General features: G+C 33.9%; 1 protein-coding gene and 1 long non-coding RNA gene across 2 annotated transcripts in view; one reads left to right on the top strand and one right to left on the bottom strand.

The window, feature by feature from the left end:
- LOC127987559 (uncharacterized) overlaps window positions 1–20743 on the top strand; it is a 1718354-nt gene that overhangs the window by 1592946 nt on the left and 104665 nt on the right. The window lies entirely within an intron of this gene.
- Window positions 15039–16358, bottom strand: LOC127987649 (uncharacterized). Its single transcript, XR_008161304.1, has 2 exons — window positions 16217–16358; window positions 15039–15502 (listed from the first exon to the last, which is right to left on the bottom strand). It is a non-coding gene; the product is annotated as an uncharacterized LOC127987649 (long non-coding RNA).

Genomic DNA, 20743 nt, shown 5'->3' with positions numbered 1-20743 from the left:
AAGTAGCACACCTAGGTTCCTAACTGATGACGAAGAATTGACAGAGCAACCATCAAGTCTTAGACAGTGTTCTAGGTTATTACAAGTAGAGTTTTTAGGCCCTATGATTAACACCTCTGCTTTTTCTGAATTTAGCAGTAAGAAATTACTCGTCATCCAATTTTTTATATCGACTATGCATTCCATTAGTTTTTCAAATTGGTGTGTTTCACCGGGCTGCGGGGAAATATAGAGCTGCGTATCATCAGCATAACAGTGAAAGCTAACACCATGTTTCCTGATGATATCTCCCAAGGGTAACATATAAAGCGTGAAGAGTAGCGGCCCTAGGACTGAGCCTTGAGGTACTCCATACTGCACTTGTGATCGATATGATACATCTTCATTCACTGCTACGAACTGATGGCGGTCATATAAGTACGATTTAAACCATGCTAATGCACTTCCACTGATGCCAACAAAGTGTTCAAGTCTATGCAAAATAATGTTGTGGTCAATTGTGTCAAACGCAGCACTAAGATCCAATAAAACTAATAGAGAGATACACCCACGATCAGATGATAAAAGCAGATCATTTGTAACTCTAAGGAGAGCAGTTTCAGTACTATGATACGGTCTAAATCCTGACTGGAAATCCTCACATATACCATTTTTCTCTAAGAAGGAATATAATTGTGAGGATACCACCTTTTCTAGTATCTTGGACAGAAAAGGGAGATTCGAGATTGGTCTATAATTAACTAGTTCTCTGGGGTCAAGTTGTGGCTTTTTTATGAGAGGCTTAATAACAGCCAGTTTGAAGGTTTTGGGGACATATCCTAATGACAATGAGGAATTAATAATAGTCAGAAGAGGACCTATGACTTCTGGAAGCACCTCTTTTAAGAGCTTAGATGGTATAGGGTCTAACATACATGTTGTAAGTTTAGATGATTTAACAAGTTTATACAATTCTTCCTCTCCTATAGTAGAGAATAAGTGGAACTGTTCCTCAGGGGGTCTATAGTGCACTGTCTGATGTGATACTGTAGCTGACGGCTGAATGGTTGCAATTTTATCTCTAATAGTATCGATTTTAGAAGTAAAGTAGTTCATAAAGTCATTACTGCTGTGGTGTTGGGAAATGTCAACACTTGTTGAGGCTATATTTTTCGTTAATTTAGCCACTGTATTGAATAAATACCTGGGGTTATGTTTGTTTTCTTCTAAAAGAGAAGAAAAGTAATCAGATCTAGCAGTTTTTAATGCTTTTCTGTAGCTACTTTCCCGCCAAGCAATACAAAATACCTCTAGTTTTGTTTTCCTCCAGCTGCGCTCCATTTTTCGGGCTGCTCTCTTTAGGGTGCGAGTATGCTCATTAGTCTGTGATAAACCATGTTTCATATAAAACACAAAACTAAAACACATTCAGTTCAACTCAATTCAGTGGTGGTTTATTTGTACCTTGCAAATTTAAAAAAATGATATTTCTAAGTGTGTTTATTCTTCCACTTTTTAAATTCTTATATTGCTTATATTTGGCATCTTTTTTTTCTTATATATTTGTGTGTCTGTATATTAATGAAAGAGAAGATTAATAATAATAAAAAAGACTTTTTTTATTAGCTTACAAGTACGAGCATCAAAGCATCATGAAGAAGATAAATCTGCAGAGACAGAGTTTACTGAAGAACAGAGAGAACATGAGAGATCTAGAACCCTGCAGAACCATACACACTGAAGAACAAACCGGTTGTGTTTATTCTTCATCCTTCAGTGATGAGGCTCAAACATTTTTGTGTGTGTATATGTGGATTTCATCAGTGGCGGGTCACATGTTCACTCCTACAGTGGTGGACGAAGTACACAAATCAAGTACTTGAGTAAAAGTACAGATACATATGGTAAAATATTACTCCAGTAAAAGTAAAAGTACTCCTTTTTCAATTTTACTCAAGTGAAAGTACAAAAGTACTAGAGTTTTTATGTACTTAAGTAAAAAAGTACTGCAAGATAGATGTTTGCAATTTTATATAGGCTACTTAATTTAATTTTATATTAGCACATATTCTTTTTATAATCCTACTGCTCAAAATACCTTGGATTTTTTCAAAATAACCACTATATGGAGTCAAGATACATTTTTGTTGTTGATATGGACTACGCTGATGAGAGTAATGTTCACTGTGAAGCTTACACTGTGATGTACCTGAGAGAAAACAGAGATGACCATCTGATTTTCACCAGTAAGAAAAAAGTATTTTAAAGTTAGTTGTTTTACAGAACATCACAGTTACAGTACAGACCAAAAGTTTGGACACACCTTCTCATTCAAAGAGTTTTCTTTATTTTCATGACTATGAAAATTGTAGAGTCTCACTCAAGGCATCAAGTGCTATTTGACCAAGAAGGAGAGTGATGGGGTGCTCCAGATGACCTGGCCTCCACAGTCACTGGACCTGAACCCAATCCAGATGGTTTAGGGGTGAGCTGGACCGCAGACAGAAGGCAAAAGGACCAACAAGTGCTAAGCATCTCTCGGGGAACTCCTTCAAGACTGTTGGAAGACCATTTCAGGTGACTACCTCTTGAAGCTCATCAAGAGAATGCCAAGAGTGTGCAAAGCAGTAATCAAAGCAAAAGGTGGCTTTTTTGAAGAACCTGCAATATGACATATTTAAGTTGGCTTGAGAGAGCCAACTTACTGATATTCTATTTAAACTTATTATGTTGGCTTGGCAACAAGCCAACATACTGTTATGCTATTTAAACTTCTTCTTCATCTTCTTCTTTTTTTTCTTATTATTATTTTTCTGACAGAAATTCTGAACGCTACTCCTCCTAGGGCTTTAAAGCCACAAGCCCCAAACTCGGCAGACACCTGCGGGATAGAGCGGTGCTGGTTGCTATATCTTTTCAGACGGATCAGACTTAAAGTTTTTTTTTTATTAATTTTTAAATGTCAAAAACATTACCCATAGACTTACATTATCTGAGAAAAATTGCGCCCCTAGTTGCAATACCCGAGATTAAAGGGAGGAGTCAGGTTTCGTTTCACTTTTAAACCGGTTAAAAATACTAAATAATAAGTAAATAATACAATTTCCCTCAAACTGACAAGCTAAACCAACATATCTGATTATTACAGGGGTTAGGGCTCATTAATAATTTATTTCTGGGCAGAGAGCAGTCAGAAAGACGAGAGAAGAATCAATGCTGCTCAGCTCAGGCACTGTCTCCAGGAGCTCACAACGAGCGAATTCATTCTTATTTAAGACCTTTTAAAACGGCGACTGCACGCAATCCACACGTTAGAACACACCAAGAGCTAAATTCAGATGTTTCTGAACTGTTTAAAGTAATAACATGATATATTCGCGGCAGCCAAATGTCCGCGAGCCCGCGATGTATTTCTCTGAACACTTGAAGTCCACATGACAGCCGCGTATCGGGGCGAGATCGGACAAATAAATACACATTTCATTCACACTGACAAGCTAAACCAACATATGTTATTATTACCGGGTCAGGTCTCATTTATAAATTATGTCTCTGGCCAAAGAACAGCGAGAAAGACGAGAGAGAAATGAGCGCTTCATCCGCATTTTTAAGCGCTTCCAAAAATAATATCACAGCGAATTGCACTAATCCACCCATTAGAACACAACAAGAGCAGAATTCAGATGTTTTTGAACTGTTTATGTGTGCAAAATGAAATATAATTTGACAGCGTGATACAGCTTATGAATACTTGATGTCTGGGCAGAGAGCAGTCAGACAGACGAGAGAAGAATCACGGCTGCTCAGCTCAGGCTGTCTCCACGGAGCTCACAACGAGCGAATTTATTCTTATTTAAGACCTTTTATAATTAAATTATATCGGCGATTGCACGCAATCCACACGTTAGAACACACCAAGAGCTAAATTCAGATGTTTCTGAACTGTTTAAAGTAATTACATGATATATTCGCGGCAGCGCAACTGCCCGCGAGCTCGCCATGTATTTCTCTGAACACTTGAAGAGAATTACAGCCTGTCACATTAAAACACTGCAGCGAAACGGCACAAAACAATTAGAACAATATATTATACACATGAAAATGAGTGTTTATATGTGATTGTGAGATTTTATCTGTCAGGCTGAACCTCACATCAATTGTTATCCATCGTCACAACATGGTAAAGTCATTTATATATATTTTTTAAGAGCTTCTTAAAATAAATATTCCTGCGAATGCACACAGTCCACCAATTAGAACACACTAAGAGAAAAATCCAGGGGTTTTTGAGCCGTGTATGTGTGCAAAATGCAATATTTGACATCGCGAAGGGAAAAAAAAGTCACATGACAGCCGCGTTTGGGGCGAGATCAGACAAATAAATAGGCTACACATTTCATTCACTCTGACAAGCCAAATCAACATATGTTATTATTACTGGGTCAGATATCTCATTAATAAATTATGTCTCTGACCAAAGAACAGAGAGAAAGACGAGAGAGAAATGAGCACTTCATCAGCATTTTTTAAGAGATTCCAAAAATAATATCACAGCACTAATCCACCCATTAGAACACAACAAGAGCAGAATTCAGGTGTTTTTGAGATGTTTATGTGTGCAAAATGACATATAATTTGACAGCGCGATACAGCTTATGAATACTGGAAGGAAAAAAGTCACGACAGCCTTTTAACTCTGGAGTCGATTAACGCATATACGCGTTTTGAGTCATTTTCTGCTGATAACCCTGACAATTACTTAAATTACATTTTCAGTTTTAAACGTACAGATAAGAGCAATACATCAATCGAATCTGTAAAGGGTTTACTTTTTTTTGGATACAAACACAATAACAACAAAACTTTGTGCACTTATAAAATAAAGATAACAAACAAGGTGTGCTGTCTTCAACCTTGTCTGCGCTGATCTTCATTTACAAACACGTCATTAAAATGAACTGTAACTCCATGAATACTCAACGAAGAGACATGAGAGATATATCTATAGAAAGTTTGACATGTCTACTTTTAAACTAAACAAGTGCTGCCGAACAAATATTCTGTGATAAAGTACGCGATGTCCTTTTTTCACGTCTCCCTTCTAATGTGTATGGAAGGCCAAGAGGGTTAAATACACGTTAAATACGCGTTGTTTACTCATGAAAAATCAGCGTGTATTTAACTTATATTTCACGTTTTAAATACACGTTAAATACACGTGAAATACACGTGAAGTATGCCTTAAAAATCAGTTTGAACAGGTCAGTGTCATTGGCTGCTGAGGACTTGGGTCAAACCACTTCTGTGTGCTTAGAGGGGTGTACCATTCATAGACAGGCAACCACCATTTAACATGCTATAGATCAGCTTATTCAGCCTTATTATTTAGTCTTTTTTCTTTTCTGTTTTGTATAGCCTATAGAAATAATATATTTAAGTTTCAGTTTTATGAAATATTTATTTTTTAATAAATATTAATTAAAATTTTGTGGTGATAGCATAACGTTTATAAAAGTTACAGTATTTTGTAATGAAACAGGACTTTTTGTTTAGCTCTTGACTCACCGAAGTATACTATATATACTGTCCCTTCTTTAATTTTTCAGTAGTGTGATAACTTAAAATATGTTGTCAGTACTATTAAAATAACATTAAATTGAATGGTATTTAGGAGATTATGGTTTTTGCATGACTTATTTCGCATTCAGCTAGACAACCCTGTCGTAGCTGTTATCATAGCCTAGGCTTTTTATTAAAAAAGAAAACAGCAAGGGACCATGGAAAAAGACTGTTGCAGGTGTATTTTTTATGGTATTATTTATTTATTTTTTTTGCAGCGGGGCAACTCAAGAATGTTGGGCACACAAGTACTGTGGCTCTTTTGCCCCATGGCCAAGATGGCCAAGCCAACATCAAAGTTAGTTCACTAACTTTTAATTCTAGTTATTATTATTAAGTTGGCTTGAGAGAGCCAACTTACTGATATTCTATTTAAACTTATTATTATTATTATTATTATTCTTCTGAGACTAAATTTTCTGACTCTAACTCCTCCTAGACCGTTAACTCTACAGACTCCAAACTCAGCCCAGCTCTTCAGACTGATGTCGCCGGGTGTGCTATATCTTTTCTAACTGATCGGACTTATACTTTTCATAAAACTGAAGATTAAAAATCATAAAAATCCCATAGACTTGCATTGAAAAGCCTCTGCTCAACTGAACATTCCGTGAACTCCAACTGTCAAAAATTCAAATCTAAACACACTGAAGCCCATTAGACTCAATCAGACTAACCTATGTACTATTACTAACCCATTCAAACTCATTCTAACTCATCTATCTATCTATATTCAAACTCTATCTATCTATCTATCTATCTATCTATCTATCTATCTATCTATCTATCTATCTATCTATCTATCTATCTATCTATCAAACTCATCTATCTATATTAAAACTAATCTATCTATCTATCTATAATCAAACTCATATATCTATAATCAAACTCATCTATCTATCTATCTATCTATCTATCTATCTATCTATCTATCTATCTATATTCAAACTCATCTATCTATCTATCTATCTATCTATCTATCTATCTATCTATCTATCTATCTATCTATCTATCTATCAAACTTATCTATCTATATTAAAACTAATCTATCTATCTATCTATCTATCTATCTATCTATCTATCTATCTATCTATCTATCTATCTATCTATCATCAAACTCATCTATCTATCTATCTATCTATCTATCTATCTATCTATCTATCTATCTATCTATCTATCAAACTCATCTATCTATCTATCTATCTATCTATCTATCTATCTATCTATCTATCTATCTATATTCAAACTCATCTATCTATCTATCTATATTCAAACTCATCTATCTATCTATCTATCTATATTCAAACTCATCTATCTATCTATCTATCTATCTATCTATCTATCTATCTATCTATCTATCTATCTATCTATCTATCTATCTATCTATATATCTATCTATCTATCTATCTATTCAAACTTATCTATCTATCTATCTATCTATCCTAACAACATGCTAGTCATGCTAAAAATCATGCTAGCAACATGCTAGTCGCATGCTAATCATGCTAAAATCATGCTAGCAACATGCTAATCATGCTAAAATCATGCTAGCAACATGCTAATCATGCTAAAATCATGCTAGTCGCATGCTAATCATGCTAAAATCATGCTAAAATCATGCTAGCAACATGCTAATCATGCTAAAATCATGCTAACAACATGCTAGTCGCCTGCTAATCATGCTAAAATCATGCTAGCAACATGCTAATCATGCTAAAATCATGCTAGCAACATGCTAGTCGCATGCTAAAATCATGCTAGCAACATGCTAATCATGCTAAAATCATGCTAGCAATATGCTAGTCGCATGCTAATCATGCTAAAATCATGCTAGCAACGTGCTAGTCATGCTAAAAATCATGCTAGCAACATGCTAATCATGCTAAAATCATGCTAGCAACATGCTAGTCGCATGCTAATCATGCTAAAATCATGTTAGCAAAATGCTAGTCATGCTAAAAATCATGCTAGCAACATGCTAGTCGCATGCTAATCATGCTAAAATCATGCTAGCAACATGCTAATCATGCTAAAATCATGCTAGCAACATGCTAATCATGCTAAAATCATGCTAGCAACATGCTAGTCGCATGCTAATCATGCTAAAATCATGCAACCAACATTCTAATCATGCTAAAATCATGCTAGCAAAATGCTAGTCGCCTGCTAATCATGCTAAAATCATGCTAGCAACATGCTAATCATGCTAAAATCATGCTAGCAACATGCTAGTCGCATGCTAATCATGCTAAAATCATGCTAGCAACATGCTAATCATGCTAAAATCATGCTAGCAACATGCTAGTCGCATGCTAATCATGCTAAAATCATGCTAGCAACATGCTAATCATGCTAAAATAATGCTAGCAACATGCTAGTCGCATGCTAATCATGTTAAAATCATGTTAGCAACATGCTAGTCGCATGCTAGAAACATGCTAATCATGTTAACATCATGCTAGCGACATGCTAGTAACTTGCTAATCATGCTAGCGACATGCTAGTAACTTGCTAATCATGCTAACGACATGGCTAGTCACTTGCTAATTATGCTAGCGAAATGCTAGATACCTTGCTAATCATGCTAAGTACATGCTTGTCACATGATAGTCACTTGCTTGTAATGCTAACAATATGTTAATCACTGTCATTTTTATACTTCTTAAACTTAAATCTTTTTAAACTTTTTAAACTTTTCACATTTTCAAACTATCTATCTACCTATATATCTAACTATCTATCTATCTTCTGTCTGTCTATCTATCTTTCTATCTATCTATCTATCTATCTATCTATCTATCTATCTATCTATCTATCTAGCTATCTAGCTATCTATCTATCTTCTGACTGTGTCTATCTATCTATCTATCTATCTATCTATCTATCTGTCTATCTGTCTATCTATCTCAGACTGAAAACCATCAAACTTAAAACTTTTTAAACTTAAACTTTTCAATCTTTTCAAACTTTTCAAACTTTTTCAGACTTTCTGGTCAGGCTTTCTCAAGCCAACTTAAAGTTTGTCTTGACGAACTTTTTTATCTAGTTATTATTATTCTTCTGAGACTAAATTTTCTGACTCTAACTCCTCCTAGACCGTTAACTCTACAGACTCCAAACTCAGCCCAGCTATTCAGACTGATGTCGCCGGGTGTGCTATATCTTTTCTAACTGATCGGACTTATACTTTTCATAAAACTGAAGATTAAAAATCATAAAAATCCCATAGACTTGCATTGAAAAGCCTCTGCTCATCTGAACATTCCGTGAACTCCAACTGTCAAAAATTCAAATCTAAACACACTGAAGCCCATTAGACTCAATCAGACTAATCTATGTACTATTACTAACCCATTCAAACTCATTCAAACTCATCTATCTATCTATATTCAAACTCTATCTATCTATCTATCTATCTATCTATCTATCTATCTATCTATCTATCTATCTATCTATCTATCAAACTCATCTATCTATATTAAAACTAATCTATCTATCTATCTATAATCAAACTCATCTATCTATAATCAAACTCATCTATCTATCTATCTATCTATCTATCTATCTATCTATCTATCTATATTCAAACTCATCTATCTATCTATATTAAAACTAATCTATCTATCTATCTATCTATCTATCTATCTATCTATCTATATTCAAACTCATCTATCTATCTATATTAAAACTAATCTATCTATCTATCTATCTATCTATCTATCTATCTATCTATGTATCTATCTATCTATCTATCTATCAAACTTATCTATCTATATTAAAACTAATCTATCTATCTATCTATCTATCTATCTATCTATCTATCTATCTATCAAACTCATCTATCTATCTATCTATCTATCTATCTATCTATCTATCTATCTATCTATCTATCTTCAAACTCATCTATCTATCTATCTATATTCAAACTCATCTATCTATCTATCTATCTATCTATCTATCTATCTATCTATCTATCTATCTATTCAAACTTATCTATCTATCTATCTATCTATCTATCTATCTATCTATCTATCTATCTATCTATCCTAACAACATGCTAGTCATGCTAAAAATCATGCTAGCAACATGCTAGTCGCATGCTAATCATGCTAAAATCATGCTAGCAACATGCTAATCATGCTAAAATAATGCTAGCAACATGCTAATCATGCTAAAATAATGCTAGTCGCATGCTAATCATGCTAAAATCATGCTAAAATCATGCTAGCAACATGCTAATCATGCTAAAATCATGCTAACAAAATGCTAATCGTCTGCTAATCGCATGCTAATTTTAGCATGCTAATCATGCTAAAATCATGCTAGCAACATGCTAGTCGCATGCTAATCATGCTAAAATCATGCTAGCAACATGCTAATCATGCTAGAATCATGCTAGCAACATGCTAATCATGCTAGAATCATGCTAAAATCATGTTAGCAACATGCTAGTCGCATGCTAATCATGCTAAAATCATGCTAGCAACATGCTATATTAAACCTAATCTATCTATCTAAATCTATCTTTCTATCTATCTATATTAAAACTAATCTTTCTATCTATCTTATGGTTGTATCTATCTATCTTCTGACTGTATCTATCTATCCATCTATCTATCTATCTATATTAAAACTAATCTATCTATCTATCTATCTATCTATATTAAAACTAATCTATCTATCTATCCATCTATATTAAAACTAATCTATCTCTCTATCCATCTATATTAAAACTAATCTATCTATCTATCTATCTATCTGTCTATCTATCTATCTTCAAACACTATCTTCAAACTCTATCTATCTACCTATCTATCTTCAAACTTTATCTATCTATCTATCTATCTATATTCAAACTCTATCTATCTATCTATCTTCAAACTCTATCTATCTATCTATCTATCTCAGACTGAAAACCGTCAAACTTAAAACTTTTTAAACTTCTTAAACTTTTCAAACTTTTCAAACTTTTCAGACTTTCTGGTCAGGCTTTCTCAAGCCAACTTAAAGTTTGTCTTGACGAACTTTTTTATCTAGTTTCAGTTGTTTCACACTTTTTTGAAATGTATATAATTCCATATATAATTCCACATGTGTTAATTCATAGTTTTGATGCCTTCAGTGTGAATCTACAATTTTCATAGTCATGAAAATAAAGAAAACTCTTTGAATGAGAAGGTGTGTCCAAACTTTTGGTCTGTACTGTATATATGACATGATAATAAGGCCTGAAGTTAGGAAGAACATTTTACGGAAAAAAAAAAAAAAAAAAAAAAATGTAAATCAAGATAATGATTTTTTTCCTTCTCAAATCTTGTCTGTGGTTTAAAAACACCCCTGGCCAAATGGGGTGCATCTCTTCCCACTGATAATTACTGTAGTTAGCATGTTCTGAACATCACATCCTTTCTTTTCTAACCAGATGTAAACTATATTATATATATATATATATATATATATATATATATATATATATATATATATATATATATATATATATATATATAGGTGGGTGAATAAAAATATTTGGACATTATTTATAAAAATTACATCAATTTAGCACCAACAAGCTTGTAGCATCAGCTAACAATATTTACTTATTTTCAGTACGATGAACATTCATGTCTGTCTACTCGTCTAGTTAATCCAAACAATATGTATAACGTTACTGTCGATAAACAATATAAAAACAGACGTAACATAGGACATTTTAATAAAACTGTTAACATTACGGCAGCGGGGAATATGAACGTGCACGAGTTATTGTATTTAATCTGTGTTATTTTATGGGTTTTTTGTTGTTGTTGTTTTTTACCTAGAATTGATGTGTCTGCATCGTCTGCACTCGAGCATTTCAGTGGGCTTAAATAGATCACTCTTTACAACGGATTTAGTTCCCAAACAACTGACAGTTTTGACCTAAATATGATTTTCAGTTACAATAATTAATCCAAAATTTCGACATAACTTACTTTTATCAACATCAGACGCACGCGCGCTCACAAGATCTCCCGGTTCTTACTTCTGGAGACTCGCACTAAACGGTTCATTTGAATCAGTGAGTGGTCGACTCCAGAACAGCTGCAATCGGATCATTCTAATTCGTAAACGAATCGTTTGGTGTGATTCGCGATCCGATTTAAAAGTTTATTTTGAAAAGATTCAGTTCGTTCATGATGAATCAGACACCGCTTCTGCGTGTCGGAGCACGTGATATTATAGGGAGTAACGATATGTTTTATGAAATGTAGTGAAGTAAAAAGTACGATTTTATGCTTTGGAATGTAGTGAAGTAAAAGTAAAAGTTGCTCAAAATAAAACTACTCCAGTAAAGTACAGATACTTGAAAAATGTACTTAAGTACAGTAACGAAGTAAAGCTACTCCGTTACTGTCCACCACTGCACTCCTACTATGATGTTTCTGATTTTTTTTTACATTCAGTGTAAACAGTGATTTATAACGGATCAGTAACAACAAGATCACAGTTGAAGTTCACACAGTCTGTCTGAGAGAGAATCTCCTGGAGAAATCAAAACAAATGAACACAACTGCACACAGAAGACACATAACCCATACAGCCCAGTTAAGCAACATGACACGACCAAATTTAACATTTTAAAGCGTTGAAATGAGTAGTTCATATACATGTTAGTTCAATATTTGCTATATTGTCAAAGTTGACTGTTTTTGCTCCATTTGGTTAATGAAAACGCTTCCAAACGCTTCTCTGAGCAACACACAGCAGTGTTTCGTTACTGAAGGATTCGTGTTTGTGAATTTTGAATCATTTGAGTCTATGATTCAGTGCTTCATTTATAAAGACATGCCCTGTGTCTCAATGTTCATACTATCATCCTAAATAGTGTGTGAGATTAGAAGAAGTGTATATAAATATAATGTAGAACCAGTTAAATGTCCTTGTTAGTTTTTATCATATTTAGTCAACCTTATCCTGTTTAGTTTTAGTCGACTGAAAGTCTCACCATTTTAGTCTAGTTTTAGTCAATGAAAACTTGACATTTTAGCAGTAAGATTATTATTAATTAACCGCACAGCAGTATTAAGTTTGGCAGCCATTTTTTAATTCAGTCTTATTTTTACTCAAATGTACATTTTAATTATCATATTTAGTCAACCCTGTCCGGTTTTTGTTTAGTCAAGTTTAAGAAAACGAAATGTATGAGCATTTTAGTCAGGTTGTATAATGGCTAAACCGATCAGAATTATTTTTGCTCTAAATTATAATCATAATGTTTGTTGTTATTTGAGAAATGTACTTTTGTGTTTCAGGTATTGCTCTTTCACCAGTAAACACAAAGCAACAGAATGTGGACTCATACACATGGTTTATTTAATCTCATGTAATGTGCTGATTTATTAGACTTTTTATTATATAAAATAACACCAAAGACTTATGCACTCAGTCTGTCTATAATATGAAAACTGGTGAAACAAAGAAAAATATGATAACAGTGAAATCCCTAATAGTTATTCCACTATTTCCAAATTGCAGCATTGCATTGTCAGTGACAGCATTTGAAGATTGATTTATAAAAATCATTTCAGGTTTAAGAAGTGTTTCAACATTGCATCAACTACTGATGAACACATTGATTTTATTTAAATAATCACTCTGTTGATTATTTAACCATGTGTTACTTTGTATTTGGAAGGCGTTTGTCTTTCAAACATATTAAAACACACAAATTCACAAACTTTTGTCATCTGATCCTCTTTCACCAAATATATTTACTTGAAGTACCCCTGAGATTTAAAAAAATATATTTTAATAATTATCACATTTGCATGTTCATGATTCTCTGATATTGGTTATGTCCACATGACATGCAGGTAAACAAATGAAATGTTAAACTTTTTTAGTAAGATTTTATTTTGATTGGCTTTAAAATTATTTATTTTAATGTATCATTTTTTATGATTTAATTAATTAGCTTTTTATTAAAGTCACAAACCCTAGTTTGGGAAACCTTGATGTAATTTTTAATGCATTCCATGTTAATAACAACAAATGGAATATATATATATTTATAAGTCATGGGCCGGTATGAGATTTTGATGGTATGATAACCTTAAGCAAACATAACATGGTTTCACAGTATTGTTGTTACAGCTCTGAAATGATTGCGAATCATGAGTCAGTTCGGGAGTTTGGAGCGAGTTCGCGGATCATTTGAGTCAGTTCGGGAGTTCAAAGCGGGATCGCGAATCATTTGAGTCAGTTTGGAGATCGCGAATCATTTGAATCAGTTCGGGTGTTCGTAGCGGGATCGCAAATCATTTGAATCAGTTCGGGTGTTCGTAGCGGGATCGCGAATCATTTGAGTCAGTTCGGTAGTTCGTAGCGGGATCGCGAATCATATGAGTCAGTTTGGGAGTTCGGAGCGAGTTCGCGAATCATTTGAGTCTGTTTGGGGATCGCGAATCATTTGAATCAGTTCGGGTGTTCGTAGCATAGACATATAAATAACTAGACGCCTCATTGGCCGCTCTGAGCCGTTGCTGCGATACTTCAACGTGATCTACTTGCAGTTAAAAACTTTGCCTCCAGTTATTTAGTTAGGTTTGGAAAATTTATTAATTTTCGTAAGGAATTGTGAAAGCTCACATTTGTCTCACTTCTTGATTTCGTTGATTATTTTCGGTTTACAATTGAAATTCTGTGATAAAATCTAAGTAATACATCTTTAATTACTAATAATTTACTATTGTTGAGAAAATTTAATAAAACAAGTAAATACAAATCAAAAAGTGACACTATAGCCTACAGATGAACTCCACAACAAATAATAACACATGTAACTGATGAGGCTATGGATCAGTGAAAATGAAAATATGCACTGATACAGTGCACTGTAGAAAAGTGATATGTTATATTAAAAAGTACATGTAGTTCAACATAAAGTAAAGTGAATAATATGAAAAGCGAGTACAACGCTACAATAACATATTCGATATAATAGATTTATAATAGTATACAATTATTTGTATAATATGAATAATACCATAATAAATAACTGAACAACAATAGGTTAACAAAAGAAGAATATGTAATATCAAGGGTGGAATAATACAGAATAGACAAAAATGAAGAATAAATTAATAGTAAATTAAAGAGTAAAATAAAATAAAAATTAAATGTAATTTTAAAATACTATTGGTGTAATAATTATTAATCAAATTCAGACACAATGCAAAAAAATTGTGGACATGAGTTCCAAATTGTGTTTAATTAATGAGCTCCTTAAGTATAATATATACATGTATAATATATACATGTACACACACACACACACACACACACACACACACACACACACACACACACACACATATATATATATATATATATATATATATATATATATATATCTGTTATATTAAGGCACATTACACACACTCATGCAGAAAACACACACATTTTGAAACAGTGATTTATTTTTCCATGTATGTTAACACATATAAATGTCACACAAAATCTCAAAGTATAGTTATTTTTATCACAGACCAGAATATGAGATGCTCCCCTCAAAAACTTGATATTAATCAAAATTAATAATAATTATAACAACATTACAATGAGTTTATCATGATATTGCAGCTGGACTCACTATGAGTTCCTGTGTTTTTCATTTCTAGGCTATTTAAATCATGTAGTTTTTGTGTAAAGACACACGCAGTACATGATCAGCATTAAACAGCCTGTGCAAAGCTTTTTAAATGCAGTCTATAGTATTAGAATATGAGCTGGTCATTCTGTCGATTCATTCAGGGCTGCTCTGGGTTTAGTACAAACACAACACTAGTCTAGGGAGGAATAGTCTTGTCTCTTGGAAATGCAGAGAACAGCTTTCCTCAGCTTTCCTTGTCCTGTTTGCAAATGGCTAACAGGGAAGAAAAAAGAATACATAGAATCAGTTCACAGTTTTATGAAAAGCAATGAAATCCTTATAATCAAGTGATGATAAACTTAATCGGTAACACTTTTGAATAACGCTCCATTAGTTAATATTAGTTAACTACTTTAGTTAACATGATCTAAGCAAGAACAGTCCTTCTACAGCATTTATTCATCTTAGTTGATGTTCATTTCAACATTTACTAATGCATTATTTAAAACAAAAGTTGTGCTTGTTAACATTAGTTAATGCACTCTGAATTAGCATGAACTAACGATGAAAAATTTTATTTTCATTAACTAACATGAACAAAGATGAATACATACAGTAATAAATGTATTGTTCATTGTTTGTTCATGTTGTTCATGTAACTAACATTAACTAAAGGACTAGTATTCTAAAGTGTAACCACTTAATCTTTGTAAATAAGTAACAGTAGTGAAATTAAAGAGAGAATCTTTAGCTCCATCATTAATCTAGACAGTCAAAGGGCTCACTCTGTATATTTTGCTCATAACACCATTTAGTTTATTATATAAACGGCAATATAAGTTAAAACGTAATAAGAATTCATTTAAACTTTGAATTCATAAAGTCTCAGCTTTCACCGCTAACTACGCTAGCGATATTATTAATTGTCTGACACTGGTGGTTAATTAAGCTGTCAACATGAAGTTAAAAATGACCAAAGAGTCTTACCTGTGAAAGATAACACCCCGAGATCTGTTTTTATTATCGTGTGACGGTTTGTAGGTGTCCAATCTGTCGATGAGTCAGGTGTGTTTTCTTCTGTCCTGATGTGAGAGTTATGAGAGTTGCCCGCTCCAATATGGCGGCGACGTTGACGTGCGGTCGAGCAGCCAATGAGGCGTCTAGCTATATTTATATGTCTATGGTTCGTAACGGGATCGCGAATCATTTGAGTCAGTTCGGGAGTTCAGAGCGAGTTCGCGAATAATTTGAATCAGTTCGGGAGTTCGTAGCGGGATCGCGAATCATTTGAATCAGTTCGGGAGTTCGTAGCGGGATCGCGAATCATTTGAATCAGTTCGGGAGTTCGTAGCGGGATCGCGAATCATTTGAGTCAGTTCGGGAGTTCGGAGCGAGTTCGCGAATCATTTGAATCAGTTCGGGAGTTCGGAGCGGTTTCGTGAATCATTTGAGTCGTTTCGGGAGTTCAAAGCGGGTTCGAGAATCATTTGAGTCAGTTTGGGGATCGCGAATCATAGCTGTATATGGATATCCATGCGTGTTTAGGTACGATATGTGAGCTCATATTTTTTGTTTTAAAAAATGTGTTATTTTTAAAAGAATAGGTAAAAAAAAATAAAGACTGACATCTTTATTTAACCTAAATTAGTTATTTAATTTGTTATATAATTAATATGCATATAATGTATATGATTTCATATCATTTAGTTATATAATAATCATACACATAATTTGATTTAATAATAACCCAATGTGAAGCAAAAACAGAATGTTCTGACAAGCTTTGTGAAATTATATATTTATATATATATATATATATATATATATTACTCTTTATATTTTTTATGTCAATATGGTAGAATATTATCCTATTTAAATCAAGTTAGGTCAAAAGTAATCTAAAGTAGTCTGATTAGATTATCTAAAATGTGTAATGTAATGGATTATGTTACTAACTATAATTTTTGTCATGTCATTTGGAATCAGTACCGGATTACAGTTTACATAGCTAGACTATTTTAGTTCCCCTCACTCCACAACAGATAATTTTCATTAACAGTATTTAGAAAAGAACAAGAATTAAGAATATAAGAAGCTATAGCAATACAGACGACAAGCCAAAACTAATTAATTTAAAACAAAACGAAACTGAAACCAACATTGGTACAGTGATAACACTTAATGGCATAGATTTTACTATATATTTAAACTGCGCAGTGTTTATGTATTTTATTATGGTAATGAAGAGACTGCATTGTCAAAGTAACTGTGGGATTATATTATATATATTATATATATTGTGTAGGATTATATACACATTATGAACAGAGCAATGTAGGGATTATATATACATTATGAACAGCAGCAACGTGAGAGCTGTGGTAATGAATACAGTTGGATTGAGTGTGCAAACGTATTGTTAAACAATGTATTCTATGCAAAATAACAGTAGTGCAATGATATTTTTATAGAAATAGTTTACTGTGCTCTGTACAGAAGTACTGTGAGGAGTGCAGTAAAAGAGCAGGAGCAGGTTAGATTGGTGTTGTGGAGTTCAGAAGTGTCACAGTCTCGGGGAAGAAGCTCTTCCTGAGTCTACTAGTGCGAGAGCGTAGGCTCCTGTAACTCCTGCCGGATGGAAGGAGGATGAAGAGTTCATAGTGAAGATGAGAGGCATCCTTGATCATGTTTCTTGCCCTGCTCAGACAGCGCTTCTGATAAATGTTCTCGATGGAAGTTAACTGGGTGTCAGTGATCCATTGAGCAGTTTAAGGCTCCGTAAGTAAAGGTGCTGCTGTGTCTTTCTGACCAGGGTGGAGGTGTTTTAGTTTTCTCCACCCGCTGGAGTGCTTTGTGGTCAGATGCAGAGAAACTGCTGTTTCATACTGAGATGCAGTTTCTAATCTGTCAGGTTTTTAATGATATCTGTTGACTCAAACGGTTTGAGTTAAGTCACTTGTCAGGTTTTACAGTGAAGGCTGGTCTGATGATCTTAATGAGCTAACGCTCGTAATCTTCATCGATGTATTTTCTTTCCTTGTTTGTAGAGTCAGTGCGTAATGTTACACATCTGAGCAATTAAAAAATGTGAAATCTCTCGAGGTCCACCTGCAATTTACAAATATGGTTGAGTGCAGGATCTTCAGATTTTCTGTGTCAATGAGCAGAAAATGGTTGTTCACTCAAAGGTCTTGAATTAATTAGTTTTAATAATTGTCTTTCCATTTACCGTTTCTTTCTTCACTTATTGCATTATCTATGTTCTTGATACTTGAAGGTTACACTGTTGTTACAAGTTACTCCTGTTGTATTAGCACTACAAGTGCACTAAATGTATAAATTAAATAAGTGTTTTTCTATTTAATATTTTACTTATTGTCTTACCTGTGGTCTTGATAGTTGTTTATCTAATTACCTTTTATGTGTTACACTGCCCCTTTACTGGTTTTATATACCTTACTGTAAACTGTACACATTTACCTCAATGTGATGCACAAATAATGAGATACAGAATTGATCAATTTCGCCATTTATTGTTGTAATAGGTGGTATGCAATATGCATAACAATGATAATGCTGTTCATGCATAGGCAACATTTAATGTAAGGCTGTGAAAACCATTACTAGCATCCAAAATAAAAGTAGTTTATTTAAGGTACATTTCTGTATATGTATATAAATGCACACACATACACGTGTATATCACCCTCTTCACATGAACCCTGAGGTGATCTATCTGCCGTGTTTCCTCCACATCTTCTGCATCCAGCTGCGTCCTCTGGTGAATGCAGGTATTTTCACTTCTGCACACACGAGTCCAACACTGTCTCTGTCACATCCACCATCTGCCAACACCAAGTCTCCAGGTAATAGTTTATTAAGAAGGCCATTATTCTCAGCCACATGTCTGTCTTCATCTGTAAGTCATTTGTGCTGACAGTTTTCATAAAAATATTTTCATGAACCAAATCAAAAAGCAATATAAATATATATTTAAAAACATTTATTCAGAGACCATAAAAATGTCAATAGTGCTCAGTGCAGTATAACTTCAGAATGATCTTTATTGTCAGTTGAAGTATTTTTACACACCTAACACATTTAAAAGACGGTGCATGGTTTAATGTGAGATACAGATGAATATTTAAGTTGATGTAAACTCTTCTCTCCACGGCGTCTATCTGTCATCCTCCATTCAGCTTCAAACTGCATGTAACATACACGACAGTCAAGACAATCACATTCTCTCCCAGATGATTCACTCTTCCTATTATACTTGAACTGTAAATTAAATGCAATGTTTTTATTTTATATAAAATAACTTTATCTTGCCAGAGTTTGGTGCTGTTTCTAAATCGTGTAACTTTCTGCCGGGTGTGTGTTATGTTAATGAGGAAACTTGCAAAGATGGGAATTCTGACGCGTATGTGTGTGTTTATCAAATCATTCGAAGCCAATAAATTAGCAAACAAACAACACACACTCCTCTCACACAGAAAAAGAGACGCACATACAGCTCTGGTGTTTGTGTTTCAATGGCTTAAAATCAGTTTTAAAACAAAAACATGTCTTAAAAATGTAATCTCCCGAGGCGACGGCGTCCACTCACAAACCTGCCTGAGAAAACAAACATCTCATGAGCAGAAAGTTATCACTTCCAGTCATGTGCACACTCTCTCAAGTCTGCAAGTGTAGGTATTTGGACAGACCCTGACCTCCTTCTAATGTTACTGAATTCTGAGTCTTCTCAATAAACGTCCACAAAGCTATTTGCATAAAACACACCCAAACTATCTCCATTTAAGGGCTTTATGAACAAACTTGTGTTTCACGCTTATAGTCTTTGCAGCTTTAGGGATCTTATCTATTCACAAACACCTTGTAACACTCCAGAGAAAAAGAAAAGTTGAAATTGCATCATATCACCCCTTTATGACCAAGTAGATTTCTCTTCCGTCTAGTCACAATCACTTCAGCTCACACCGAGTGGGACTTTAATTTCTGCAAATCAGTTTGGGGGAATGCAGAGATGTGATTATTGATGGGAAGCACAACATCCACATCTTTCACTATTGTTAGTTATCAATTAGTTAGTTAATCAATTTGAACTTTTAGCGTATTATTGAACTTGGACCTCATTATTAGTCCAGGTCCCTGCACACACACACACCTGTTTACTGTACAAAACACAAAACACACACAAACATACAAACACACACACACACACCTGTTTACTGTACAAACACAAAACACAAATTGTGCACAATTTAGAAACTGAGATAATGAATTAGCAAATTGAGGGAACAAAATAGTAACTGTCTTCACATTTTAGTACAATGAGGGAATGAATAAGTAAATCATGCACACAATTTTTTAAAATTTTTTAAATTTATGTATTTTTTTTGCATGTCATTTTTAAATCGTTCACAGCTGAGCATCATGATATTGATCCTGACTGTCAGCTTCGATGTGGTCAGCATAGTTTCTGCTTGTCTCTAGTAAATGCATGTTCCT

The sequence above is a fragment of the Carassius gibelio genome, chromosome B22 (genome assembly GCF_023724105.1).
Source record: "Carassius gibelio isolate Cgi1373 ecotype wild population from Czech Republic chromosome B22, carGib1.2-hapl.c, whole genome shotgun sequence".
Classification (NCBI taxonomy): Eukaryota; Metazoa; Chordata; class Actinopteri; order Cypriniformes; family Cyprinidae; genus Carassius; species Carassius gibelio.
This window is presented reverse-complemented; position numbering and strand designations above follow the sequence as displayed.